Source organism: Peromyscus leucopus, chromosome 7 (assembly GCF_004664715.2).
Source record: "Peromyscus leucopus breed LL Stock chromosome 7, UCI_PerLeu_2.1, whole genome shotgun sequence".
In the NCBI taxonomy this organism is placed as follows: Eukaryota; Metazoa; Chordata; class Mammalia; order Rodentia; family Cricetidae; genus Peromyscus; species Peromyscus leucopus.
The window spans coordinates 32,366,409-32,379,153 of record NC_051069.1 but is presented as its reverse complement, the minus strand read 5'-3'; the positions used below and the strand labels follow the sequence as shown (position 1 = coordinate 32,379,153).

Sequence of the window (12,745 nt, the reverse complement as noted above, 5' to 3'; positions counted from 1 at the left end):
CAGCCCTCCCCTTCTCTGCCTGAAAAAAATGATGAAAACCATTTTTCCCTAGCAGCATCCCTGTAGCGGACATGGGCCTCCATGCTTCAGGGGCAGGGGCCCTTTGCTGTCTATACAAAGGGTGCTGGAGGGTGCAGTGGGATGTCTCAGGTGGCCTCCAGACCAGCCTAGGAGACGAAATCCAGTGATACCATGCATGTGGCTAGAACATAAAATGGAACCAAGAAAAAGGCCAGACCAGAGTCCTCCAAGACAGCACTATCGTACGTGCTGTCTTTCACAACCCTCTCCGTTTCAGATCTCACACTCTGAACAGCTGGGCCCTGCAGAGAGGGAACAGCAGAGGTCACAGGAAAGAGGATGGGCTACACTCAGGGGAAGCCCTGGAATTTCCTTTCCTGGAGACCTTCAGGATGGAGCACAGAGAGACTGCACTGGGAGACTCTTGCTCCTCTCCTGGGCTCGCCTGGCTCGCCCTGTCTGGAACACTGTCCAAATCTCTCCTTCTTTCTCCAAGTCCCACCCTTTTCTGCCCAATCTCTCCTGAGCCTCCCAGGCTTGACCATTCCCAGAGGCCAGACCGAGGCTGATGACGTCATGGTGTCTGACGTGTGAGGAAGAATCTACTAGGGGAACTAGATGCCCGGGATGACCTTGGAGGCCATCCAGCCTGTGTTGCTGCTTGGTGTACTGTGTGCACAGGGAGGTGGGGGCAGGGTCATCTGGGTTGGACTGCGCCATTGGGCTCGTCAGGCTGGACCCTGGCTTGTGCCAGGTTCCTGCTGAGTGTGGGAGAGCTGTCCCTGGGGAGCTGACCTGCTGAGGTTGGATGAAGCACCGAGGACTTGCTCAAGGCTGGTTTCCATGGTCAGCAAAAGGGCTCAGGAAGCAGAACCCACGGGAGGAAGAGGGGAGGAGCTGTTGGATGGGGCTGCTGACTCTGAAGCTGCCAGGCCACCCAAGTTCAGGGAGTTCATGTCTGTGAGGCCTTAACAGAGGGAAGAGGAGTGGCCCACTCCGTGATTGTGGGCCTGTGCTGTTCCAAGCAGAGCCTCTGGGGCTTCCTAACCCTAAGAAACCAGCCCTCCTATGAGAGGATGCTGCACTTGAGCTATTTAGTATGGTCTGGGGATCCTTTAGGATGGAGAACCACTCCAGGAACGGACTCTAGTAGAAGGGCTTGAACTGAAGCAGACGGTCCGTCAGACTCACCGTGCCAAAGTTCATTCATTAGTAAACAACACTGTCGAGCCTTGGTGGTAGGACTGTATCTTTGTGTGGGTTTGTTTCTGCTGGTTGAAATATTTCCTCCAGATGTTGGTACGAGGGTCAATTAGAGCATTTTACAATTCGATGTTAGAGAAAACACAGAACACAAAAGCCAGAGAAACGAGACTTTTACCCTGGTGAGTTCCTATAAAATCCGAATCAAGTGACCACATCAGCCTCCAAATCAGCTGCAGGGCGATGCCAATCTGCAATACTTTAGTGCGTGTGATAGAAAAGGGAACTTTGGGGCTAGGAGAGATGGCTCAGCAGGTAAAGGCACCTGGTGCCAGGCTTGACCAGCTGAGTTTAACGCCCAGGATTGGCATGGGGGAAGGAACACGGCTACAAATGAATACAATTAACACAACCATGGTTACACCAAGAGATGGTCTGAGGTACAGCGGAGGGTGAGTGCAGGTCCCAAGGAAACACTAAATTGTACAGAAGGGACATGAGCATCCTTGGACTTTGGTACCTGTTTGGCATCGTGGATCTCATCCCTGGTGGATACTTAGGGGAGACTCCATTGCTCCTAGTAAGCAGTGGCTGGTGTCCTGTCCTAATACAGCTATTAATGGCTCACCCTGGTTTGTTAATTTATTGTTACTTTTGGTGTGTGTGTGTGTGTGTGTGTGTGTGTGCGCGCGCGCGCACACACACACTTGCAAGTGCAGATGTGTTTGTATACCACAGCTTTCTTGTGGGGGACAGAGGACAATTTGTGGGAGCTGGTTCTCTCCTTCCACCATGTGGGTCCTGGGAATCGAACTCGGATCCTCAGGCTTGGCAGCAAGCACCTTTTAATCAGTGAGCCATCTTACCAGCCCAGCCAGGCTTTTTCACGTGCATGCTGCCTCATCAGACTCCAGGAGGAGACCCCATCTCTCTTCCTTCACTTGGGAAAACCCAACTCCTATTCCGAGACTCTGTTCAAATGCCAGATCCACAGTTACTCCTTTTTCCTGTGGCCATGCAACCTACTTTAAAGCCAGCTGGTAGTTCCTGGAACACCTGGCCACAAATCTACTAAAATTATGTCTCTAGGGCTCTAGCAAAATAAGCGCTTTGCCGTAAAATATGGGAGCATTTTGAGTGTGGAGCTGGGTATTGCCTTTCTCTGTACCACGGATGCCATGCACTGAACAGACACCCAATAAATATTTACTGAATGAATCGAACGAAATGGAATCAAATGGCGTGCTTGCAAATGCCAGACGCAGACAGCTTCCGACTCTACAGAAAAACTCCCAGGTTATTGCTTTTCCAGAGGGGGAGAAAGAATTTAACCAAATCAGCTATCATGGAACACAGGGTGAAAGGATGTTGGAGAAGTGATTTCCCATTCCTTGTGGGCCAAGGCCTAAAAATTTCATGGTCAGCTGATCCTTTCTTTCCAGGACCCAGCCCCAAACACAGAAGGTCTAGTGCTGAGATAATGTGGTGCACAGAAAATGATCGTCTCAGTTTGCCAAGCAGGGGGCAGGCAGAGGCGCAGTTCCTACCTATCCTGGTTGTTTGTTTTGCTTTGTCTTGAGACAGGGTCTCTGTCTGGAGCCTAGGATGGCCTGGAATTCACTCTTGAGTCCAGGCTGGCCTCAAAGTCAGGAAGCCTCACTCCTCAGCCTATCACAAGCTGGGATTACAGGCATTTGCAGCCTTACCCTGCTACACTTAACCTTCCTTAGACTTTTTTTTTTTTTTAAGACAAGACTGTTGTTTTCCTCTAGTATAGCAAGCTTGGGAAATCGATTGCCATGTGTTTGCATGTGCGTGTGTGGGTGTGTTCATGTTCTCATGTGTGAGGGCATGCATGTGCATGTGTGTCGTGGCCAGCGGTTACTGTTGGATGTCTTTTTTTTTTTTTTTAACTGCCTTCCACTTTATTGAAGTACTGTCTTGTCTCTTGCTGAACTCAGAATTCACCAGTTCAGCTTTCCAGCCAGTCAGTTTTCCCAAGAGCCCCTAACTCTGCCTCCTGAGCCCTGGAATTACAGGGACGCTGCCACAGTCGCCTGGCATTTACACGGGTGCTAGCAGTCTGCACTCCAGCCTGCACACTTGTGGAGTAAGAACTTTGCTCTCCTCCGCCTTCAGTGTACATGCCTTGGAAACAGAGGGAAGCAAGACAGGGTGGAAAGGTAAAGATTAAAATGCTTCCTGTGTGCCCAGCACCACCGTAGGTACTTGTTTTCAAATGCCTAAAATATTTTTAAAATAAAATATAACTCAAAAGAACCTCAGAGATAATCATTATTATTCCCATTTTGTCGATGAGGAAACTGAGTCAATGAAGAATGTTGCCTAGCCAAGGTTAAAAGACTACATGTTATTTATTTATTTATTTGGTTGGTTTTTTTTTTTTTTTTTTTTTTTTTTTTTTTTTTTTTTTTTTTTTTTTTTTTTTTTTGCTGTTGTTTTTTGAGACAGGGTCTCATGTAGTCCAGGGTGACCTCAAACTCCCACTGCCCCTAAAGGTGACCCACCACAGTTCTTCTCGTCTCTCTCTTGAGCCATCACATAACAATGGCTCTTGTCATTCTGTTTAATTCCCGTTTCCTTAGTTTCTGCCTAACTCTGGGTGGAGTTCGGTCTTATTCCCACCAAAACCCAAGATGCAGTCTCTTCCTCCCTAGGACTGCTCCTTTGTTCTTAAACAGCCTCTCCCAAACCTCAACCTCACTTTCCCCTCTAGTTGAAGAGTAAACTCTAGGGCTGGAGAGATGGCTCAGTGTGAAAAGTGTTTGCTGTAGAAACATGGAGACTTGAGTTCTGATCCCAGCACCCCACCCAGGAGGCTGGGGTGATCAGACGCAAGGTATGTAAGGTGGAAAGCAATGGAGGAACTCACCCACCTCCACCCCTGGCCTCTATACAAGAACACAGGGACTCCTACACCACCACACACAACAAAAACAGGATGGTCATGGTGGCACACATATTTAATCCTAGCACTCATGAGGCAGAGGCAGGAGGATCTCTGTGAATTCTAGGCCAGCCTGCACTACAAAATGAGACCATGCCTCGATAATAAATCTAAATAGATAGATAGATAGATAGATAGATAGATAGATAGATAGATAGACGGATGGATGGATGGATGGATGGATGGATGGATGGACGGACGGACGGACGGACGGACAGACAGACAGACAGACAGGTAGATAGATAGATAGATAGATAGATAGATAGATAGATAGATAGATAGATAGATAGATAGATAGATAAAATGAAGCCATTCTAATATGGCACGTTCCTAACACTATCTTCTTTCTCCAAAGTTCCTAAAAAGTCTTCCATACCTCTGAATAATAACGGCTACTACTACTGAATATTCGGTTGCTGTCTAAATTGTACACAAGCATCACAATTTATAGAAGAGCTCACTGTAAAATTAACAGGCTGCCCAAGGTCCCTGAGTGAGTAGCCATGAGAGGAGGACTCACTGTGCTCCATTTGACAGGCTCTGTGAAGGTCGCCTGACCTCCCAGACTCTGGCCTCCTTTGCTTTTTCTTCTGCTTTCTCTTGCTGCTCCACTCAGCTTGCTCACCTCTCCAAAGACGCCTTCGGTACCGATATTCCTCGAGGGTCTGCCCATCTTCCCCTTTACAAGTCACACACTCTGGAAGAGATCTGAGCCGCTCCCTCCAGACATCCTAATCTTCAAGTCCCACCAGTTCTTTTCTCTCACACTTTGGGCTTCCAGGGGGAGCTCCTCATTGGAAATCTCCCCTTAAATACTTTGCTTACATCCAATGTCAGGACTCAAAATAGGACTCATTATTTTCCCCGCCAAAGCTGCCTCTCTCCTGCTTGTTCTGGTTAATACCAAGTCGTCTACCTCCAAGTGAGAAACCTCAGGTCCATCCTTGGCTTCTCCCTATCTCTCATGTCTTATTCTCTGACTATTCCAGTGCTTAACAGACTCACTGCCTTGAGTTTTGCCCTTACCAACCAGTTACACCATAATTGACAGGATTCTATATCTCAAGAGCTCCCCAGTTCCCTTAGGATACATTTCCGCACCTGAGACATAGCGGACAAGCCCAAGGCATCGTCTTCCTTTAGCCGTTTCTCCTCCTTTGTATGTGCCAGTCACAAAAGAGCGTTTCTTGGGTTTTCAACATGCTACACTTCCTCACTCTGTGCTAGTAAACTTGTAGTCGTTCTTCAGGAGCACCGGCCCATGCCAGTGTCTCTGCCCACATTTCCCATCCCACTGTGAATCTGCATCTCTTCGTCTCCGTCTCTGCACTCACCTGCAGTTCCCATGCCACCCTGCTTCTGTTTGGGTTTGATTAACAATTTAGTGTTTGTCTTCTTGGGAATCTACATGAGACTGGTGTCTGTGTCACAGTGCTAGAAGCTGAACTAAGAGTATCATGTGCTCTAGGCAAGTGCTTTCCCACTTAGCCATACTCCCTGCCATATTCACAATGCCAAGGGTAGAGCATGGCATGCCATGGGTGCTCAGCTGAAATAACAGCTTCACACTCTCTTGAATCAGCTATGGACCTTAGCCCTTGTACTTCCTTTGCTTTTTTCTTTTTTTATTCTTTCTTTTTTAAAATAATTTTTAAGCGGCCCCCCTGCCCCCTAGTGTGTGTGTGTGTGTGTGTGTGTGTGTGTGTGTGTGTGTGCAGGTCAGAGGAAAAGTCGGGGGAGTTGGTTCTTTCCCACCACCATGGAGGTCCTGGGGACCAAACTCAGGTCCTCAGGTTTGGCAGCAAGTATCTTTACCCACTGAGCCATCTTGACGGCCCCACCCTTTGCTTTCCCTGTGCTTTGGTCCATGTGTGTATTTCATTCTTCCTTCTTCGTAAGTCTATCCGCTTCATGGAAGAAAAAGCTGAGTCCTCATTCTGTATGTCTTATCTTCCTGAGCACTGCCAGTGATGTTTCCTTGATTAAAATAGGAGGAGGAGAAGACAGGCAAAGGACAAGTTCTTAGACCTCAAAATATTAGGTTGTAGAATGAGGCTTTATCCCCCACAAAAAAACCTCCAAAGATAAGTAACCCATTTCTGATGGGAGAGGATGGAACATGTGGAAGAAGCAGGAACTGTGTTGTAGCAGTGGATTTTTTTTTTTTAATGTAGGTGTTTTGAAAATAGCCCATAATGCTGATGTGAGTGGAAATCAGGCAGCCACTATTATCAATGCCCCTATCTTCCTAAGAGCATTGTTTTTCTATTAGGCACTGTGGTAGTTTGAAAATGACCCCCATAGGCGCATAGGAACTGTCACTATTAAGAGGTGTGTACATGTTGGAGTAGGTGTGGCCTTGTTGGAGGAAGTGTGTCACTGGGGGTGGGCTTTGAGGTTTCAAATGCTCAGGCCAGGCCCAGTGTCACTTTCTCTTCCCACTGTCTGCCAATCTGTATGAAGAACTCTCAGCAAACTCTCCAGCACCATGTCTGCCTGCATGCTGCTATGGTTCCTGCCATGATGATAATGGACTAAACCTCTGAACTGTAAGCCAGCCCCAATTAACTGGTTTACTTTACAAGAGTTGCTGTGGTTATGATATCTCTTCACAGCAAACACTAAGACAGAAATTAGTACCAGGAGTGGGGTAACAGAGAGGAGAACTGAGAGAACAGGAAGGCAGAGGGAGACACTGCCAGCCGCCACCATGACAAGAGAGATGTAAGATACTGGTGAGCCACGAGCCATGTGGCAACTTATAGATCAATAGAAATGAGTTAATTTAAGATATAAGAACAGTTAGCAAGAAGCCTGCCATGGCCATACAGTTTGTAAATAATATAAGCATCTGTGTGTTTATTTTATAAGTGGGCTGTCGGACTGCCGGGGCTTGGCGGGGCCTGGAGAGAAAACTCTCTAGCTACACAGTCTGGACCATGTTTTTGTCTGGAGGAATATGGAACACTTTGGGACTTTGGACTAGAAAAGCAAATGGACACTTTAAGTGTGGCTTAATGGGCCATCCTAGTAGGAGCATGGAAGACAGTGCTGCTGAGGATGATTTGCACTATGGGGGCCTGACTCAAGAGTTTTCAGAGGAGAGGAATGTTAGTTTGTGGCCTAAAGACCAGTTGTGTGATATTTTGGTGAAGTATTTGGCTGCTTTTTGCCCTTGTCTGAAAAGTCTGCCTGAGGCTAAATTGAAGAATTTTGGATTAATTGTGTTTGCAGAGGAGGTTTTTCTTTTCTTTTCTTTTCTTGAGATGAGGTTTCTCTGTGTAGCTTTGGAGCCTGTCCTGGAACTCACTCTGTAGCCCAGGCTGGCCTCGAACTCACAGAGATCTACCTGCCTCTGCCTCCCAAGTACTGGGATAAAAGGTGTGTGCCACCACCACCACCACCGCCCAGTTTAGAGGAGATTTCAAAACAGCCCAGTGTTGCCTGTGTCATGTGGTTACTACAGGTCAATCTCATGCAAGTCTATAATGAAAAGGAGCAGGCCAGTAAACAGCCTCCTTTGAAAGCCTCCTGCATCAGCTCCTGCCTCCAGGTTCCTTCCCTGCTTGAACTCCTGTCCTGACAACCTCAACGATGAACAGCAATGTGGAAGTGTAAGCCGAATAAACCCTTTCCTCCCTAACTTGTTTTTGGTTTTCATTGTAGCAATAGAGACCCTGACCAAGACAGGTACCAAAGCAGTGGAAACGAAGCTGGGCCACACTGCCTTTGCTCCATATGTACCTTTGCTCTATGTACCTTCGTTTTCCTCAACCAAGTCTGCTCGGTGCCTTACCTTCTCTCCTTTTAGACTCACTGTCCACACTGTTGTCAGTGATTGTTCTAGAACTCAGATTCAACCGCATCATTTGGGATTACCCCCTCAGGAACACCCTACCACCTACAGATAAAATCCTTCCCACACGTCATTCAGAGTGTTTCGCGATGGTGCCCGAATCCATTCTTCAAGGCTCAACCCTGCTATTTCCCTTCCACACCTCCTCCAGCTCTCCCCAAACCTGACCTGTCCCTCCCTGGATACACTGTTTCTTTCCCTGTCTTTGCATATGCTTGGCCTTTGACCTGGAACATGGCTTTCCCATTTCCACAAAGAATGCCTTCCGTATACTTTCCTATGTTCTAAAGCAAATATTTCTCCATTGAATATTGCAGGCTTAACTGTTGCTACGGGGGCTCTCGGATCTGCATAGACACTTGCCAGGCCAGTCTTGTTTTCTTTTACTGAATCCCAGGAAGGAAGAACAGGTACTTTGGTTTGCTCCTCTGACTCTGACACCTGCTGCTTCTCAGGTGCCACCTAAGGAATGTGTGAAGCTGAGGTCAGTTGAGTGAGTGGAGCAGGTCCGACCTTTGTTTCTTTCCTTAACTAGAAGACTGCGCCACTAACCCGTCTCTGGAAGCCGCTCTTGTGAAAGAGTTGAATTATAGGTCTGGGGATGGAGCTCGGTTGCTACAGTATTCATCTAGCACGCATGAAGCCCCGGGTTCCATCACAGCATTGTTAAAAACAACACCACACTGGGTAAGGAGACTGGGGGCTGAGATCCCAGCACGCTAGAGCTGCCAGTAGAAGGAGCAGATGATCAAGGTCACCTCAGCTACCACGGGGGTTGTAGCCTAGCTTGAGTACAGGAGGCACTTGGAAGGAAGGGAGGGAGGGAGGAAGGGAGGGAGGAAGGGAAGGAAGAGGGAGGGAGGGAGGGAGGGAGAAGTCAAATTGCACCTCTTTTCTGTCACATGTTGGTGAGTTTTCCTCTGTAAGTTTTGTTGCCCGTTTATTATATGCATAATAATTTCGAATGACACAGCTGAGCATGCTAAAAATAGGACCTAAGTGCATGCCAAGGGCAGATAAACAAAGGAGGAATGCATGCCATTGGGCCGTGCCCAGGTGATTGTTCTAATGATGGTCTGCTCCTAATGGATGCCATGGCTCTTCTCTGCTCAACCCTTTAAGTGCAAATAATTGCGGGCTGTCCAAACATTTGAAACCACTCTAACCTTGAAGAGCACAGTGAAGAAGATGTAGAAAAAGAGCACGGGCCTCCAAAGGGGAAAACTTCATTCCCGAACGGCTTAAGAAAAGGAAAGACGAGTTTATATAAAGCTTGCTAAGGAAACAGGAAGTTAGAAAAAAAAAAACTGTGATAAGGAAGGCCATAAAGAGAAATGCTGACCCAGAGAAGATGGATCTGAAAACTTAAGGGGAAACTTTTGATACAAATGTACGGCCATCACTGACGAGAGGTTTTTTTTTTGTTTTTTTTTTTTTTTAATTTTTGTTTTTAAGCCAATGTTTAAAAAAAGTTAGAGTCGAACTCATTGTGATTCTGTAGGACAAGCTTGCCTGATTGGGCAGGGGCATGATTATTCCCTCCACTGCAATTGCTTTAATGGGGCCTCCTTGATGAAAACAACATCTTAAAATACTCAACCCAGTGATGAGAAGTTATTTCAAGATGTGAACCAAGGCCGCAGTTGTGGCGGGGTTAGCGTGCAAAGCACGCCTCCCTCTTCAGCCTGTTCAGCTGAGCCGGATGAACAGCAGGCTGACAACTGTCCCCACCGGCCGTTCTGCACAGCTGGGTCCCACCCCAGAGGCACAATGGAGCCCATAGGCAACTAGCAAACCTAGGAATGCTATCCAGGCTGAAAGGTGGGGTCAGAGCACCGTGAGATGCTCTAGAGCCTTGGCCTTGGTCACTACCACCCCCCCCCCCCCACACCCCACCCCCAGCTCAGACAGAGGGCTTTCCCGACTCCACCATGCCAAGCCCTGTCCGGCTCCTTCTCTTTTCCTTCCAGCTTGTTGGCATGGCCCTCTTTCTGTACCCATGAAAACCAAACCCTTGAAGGGCAACTCCTAAGACAGAGATAAAACATTTCAACCACTCAATTCAGCTGTCCCTTCTCCAAGACCCACCTCAACTGTCCCTCCTTTAAGTCCCTTTATTAAATTCTCCAAGGCAACCAAACGCCACTTATTCTGGGTCCAAACAGTGCTTCTAATATTCATCATCATACAGTTTTCTTCTTATTCCTATAATCATTTGTTAATATACCCACATGTACTTATAAAGCAAGGACTCCAGAGTTACTCCATATTTTTATGGAGTGGGTGCAGGAGGATTGTGGGATGTAAAATTTGTCTATGGACATCCATTAAGAGACAAAAGCCAGATACACTGAATGGCAGGACTTGCTGATGTGATACTTGGATTTGGGCTGAACCTGGGTGAGGACCACCCAACCCACATAAACGGGTAAGCAGGATGGCTGGGTTTTGTTTCTAGTAGCTTATCATTGGCGTACTTGTTGATGTTAAGACTGCCAAAGTCAATACCCCCATCCAGTCATTGCCAGACATCTTCCCTTAAAGCATGTATTAAACTAGCCATCAGGGAGCTGCAGAATTAATGGAGGTGAAGAAAGCATTTTGCATTTGTGATGGCTTGGATTAAAATTTAATTGGAGTCTGAGATGGAATGTGTGGGAAGCTACTAAGGTTAGTCTTCTACAACAAAAGAGAAACACGGATTCTGTTGTGTATGAAGTCGCTTACTTGTTTGCCCATATTTACACTCACTCACTGTATCCAGACTCTTCTTGCATTTCCTATGTAGCACAGGGGCTTTGCGTCTTTAAGGAGAACCAGGGCTGGGAAGACGGCTCAGTGGGAAAAGTTCCTGCTCTGCAAGCATGAGGCCCTGAGTTCAGATCCCAGGGTCCCATGTAAAAAGTCATGCAGCAAGGTGTGTACCTATAACCCCAGGGCTGAGGGGCTGGAGACAGGCCCGAGGAACACTGGGAAAACAATTTACCTAGTTACTCATCTCTAGGTTCGGTGAAAGACCCTGTCTTGAAAAATAATGTGGAGAGCTAAGCATAGTGGCGCATGCCTTTAATCCTAGCACTTGGTAGGCAGAGGCAGGTAGATCTCTGAGTTCGAGGCCAGCCTGATCTACATAGAGAGTTTGAGACCCACCAGGGATACAGAGAAAAACCCTGTCTCAGAAAAGAAGAGAAGGAGGAGTAGGTGGTGGAAAGCTTTGAGGACATCGACCTCTGGCCTCCAAGCATGTGCATATGGTAGAACCCCCAGTACAAACAAATGCACACAAGACATATGACACACACCGGGGGGGGGGGTGTCACTAATTACATAATCAACATTGCTCTGATATCCCAACAAGCCCTCATAATTGTGCTTGAGTAGTGATAAGCATGCACCATATTGAACTAGGAATTTTAAAACAACTCATTTAATAAAACATTCTGAGAAAGACCAGAGCGTTTCACTGAAAAGTGGGAGGGAAGGTGGGACCATGCCACTGTGTGGACAGGAAGGGCCATACTGCATAATTATAGTTTAAAAGATAACTCAATATTTTGGGTCTTATAGCGGGTATCTGCTGAGAGTCTAGAACACAGCCAGTGTGTTGGAATGAGCATGGGAATTTCAGGGGAAGGAGTTAGAGAAAAGTGCTGGCATGCACGATTATCCCTCACTTCAGACTGGTGCAAAGGAAGTGGTTAGTTTGGTAATAAGAGGTCATAGGGGGCTGGAGAGATGGCTCAGAGGTTAAGAGCACTGGCTGCTCTTCCAGAGGTCCTGAGTTCAATTCCCAGCAACCACATGGTGGCTCACAACCATCTGTAATGAGATCTGGTGCCCTCTTCTGGCCTGCAGTCATATATGCTGTATACATAATAAATAAATAAATCTTTAAAAAAAAAAAAGAGGTCATAGGGATGAGACGATGGAATAACAGAGCGTGACCACCTCAGTTCACAGGGACTGCAGCTGGGCTTTGGAAGTTACGCTTGATGAGTTGCAGGAAATGCCACAGGGACACATGAGCCTTTCATCAGGTGACAGGAAGCATAGGTAAGAGCAAAGTCCTGGGTCTTGAGTAGGAAACAGAACACCAGGAACGTCTAGAGTAATGAGTATGCCTTATGTGTCTGTGTGACTGTGTATGTCTACAATTGCATGAGGTGACCAGAAGAGGGTATCCAATCACTTGGTGCTGCAGTTACAGGTTGTTATGAGCTGCTCCATGTGAGTACTGGGAACTGAACTCGGTTCCTCTACAAGCACACTATGTGCTCCTAACTACTGAGTGAGTCATCTTTCCGGCCCAGAGGCCCACATTCTTCATACCTAAATGTTTAACATTCGTAAGTCAAGTTGACTTACTGGCGAGTTAAACACATCCTACTTTCTTGCCTTGTCCACTGTAGAGTCAAAACACTTAAACCCTGTGGCATTCTATGCCAGAACATGACAGCTTATGAAAAACAGAAATTTCAATTCCTGATGCACCTGTGATCTTCCCTGGATGCTCTTTGCATTCAAGTGTTTGGACACACCAGAAGCAGGCCAAATTCTGCCCACACTTCCACCAAAATTGCTCTTTGGTCATCCTAGCAGATAGAACCATCTATGTTCAGGAGGCTGGAGGTGGGCAGGTGCAAGAAGTTGGTATCTAATACCCAGAACATGTACCTCTGTGGCACCTGGAGTGAGAA

General features: G+C 47.0%; 1 protein-coding gene across 1 annotated transcript in view; it reads right to left on the bottom strand.

Moving 5' to 3' along the window:
• Positions 1-12,745, bottom strand: part of Ubash3b (ubiquitin associated and SH3 domain containing B) — a 150,103-nt gene that overhangs the window by 73,663 nt on the left and 63,695 nt on the right. The gene's annotated exons all lie outside the window — the stretch shown is intronic.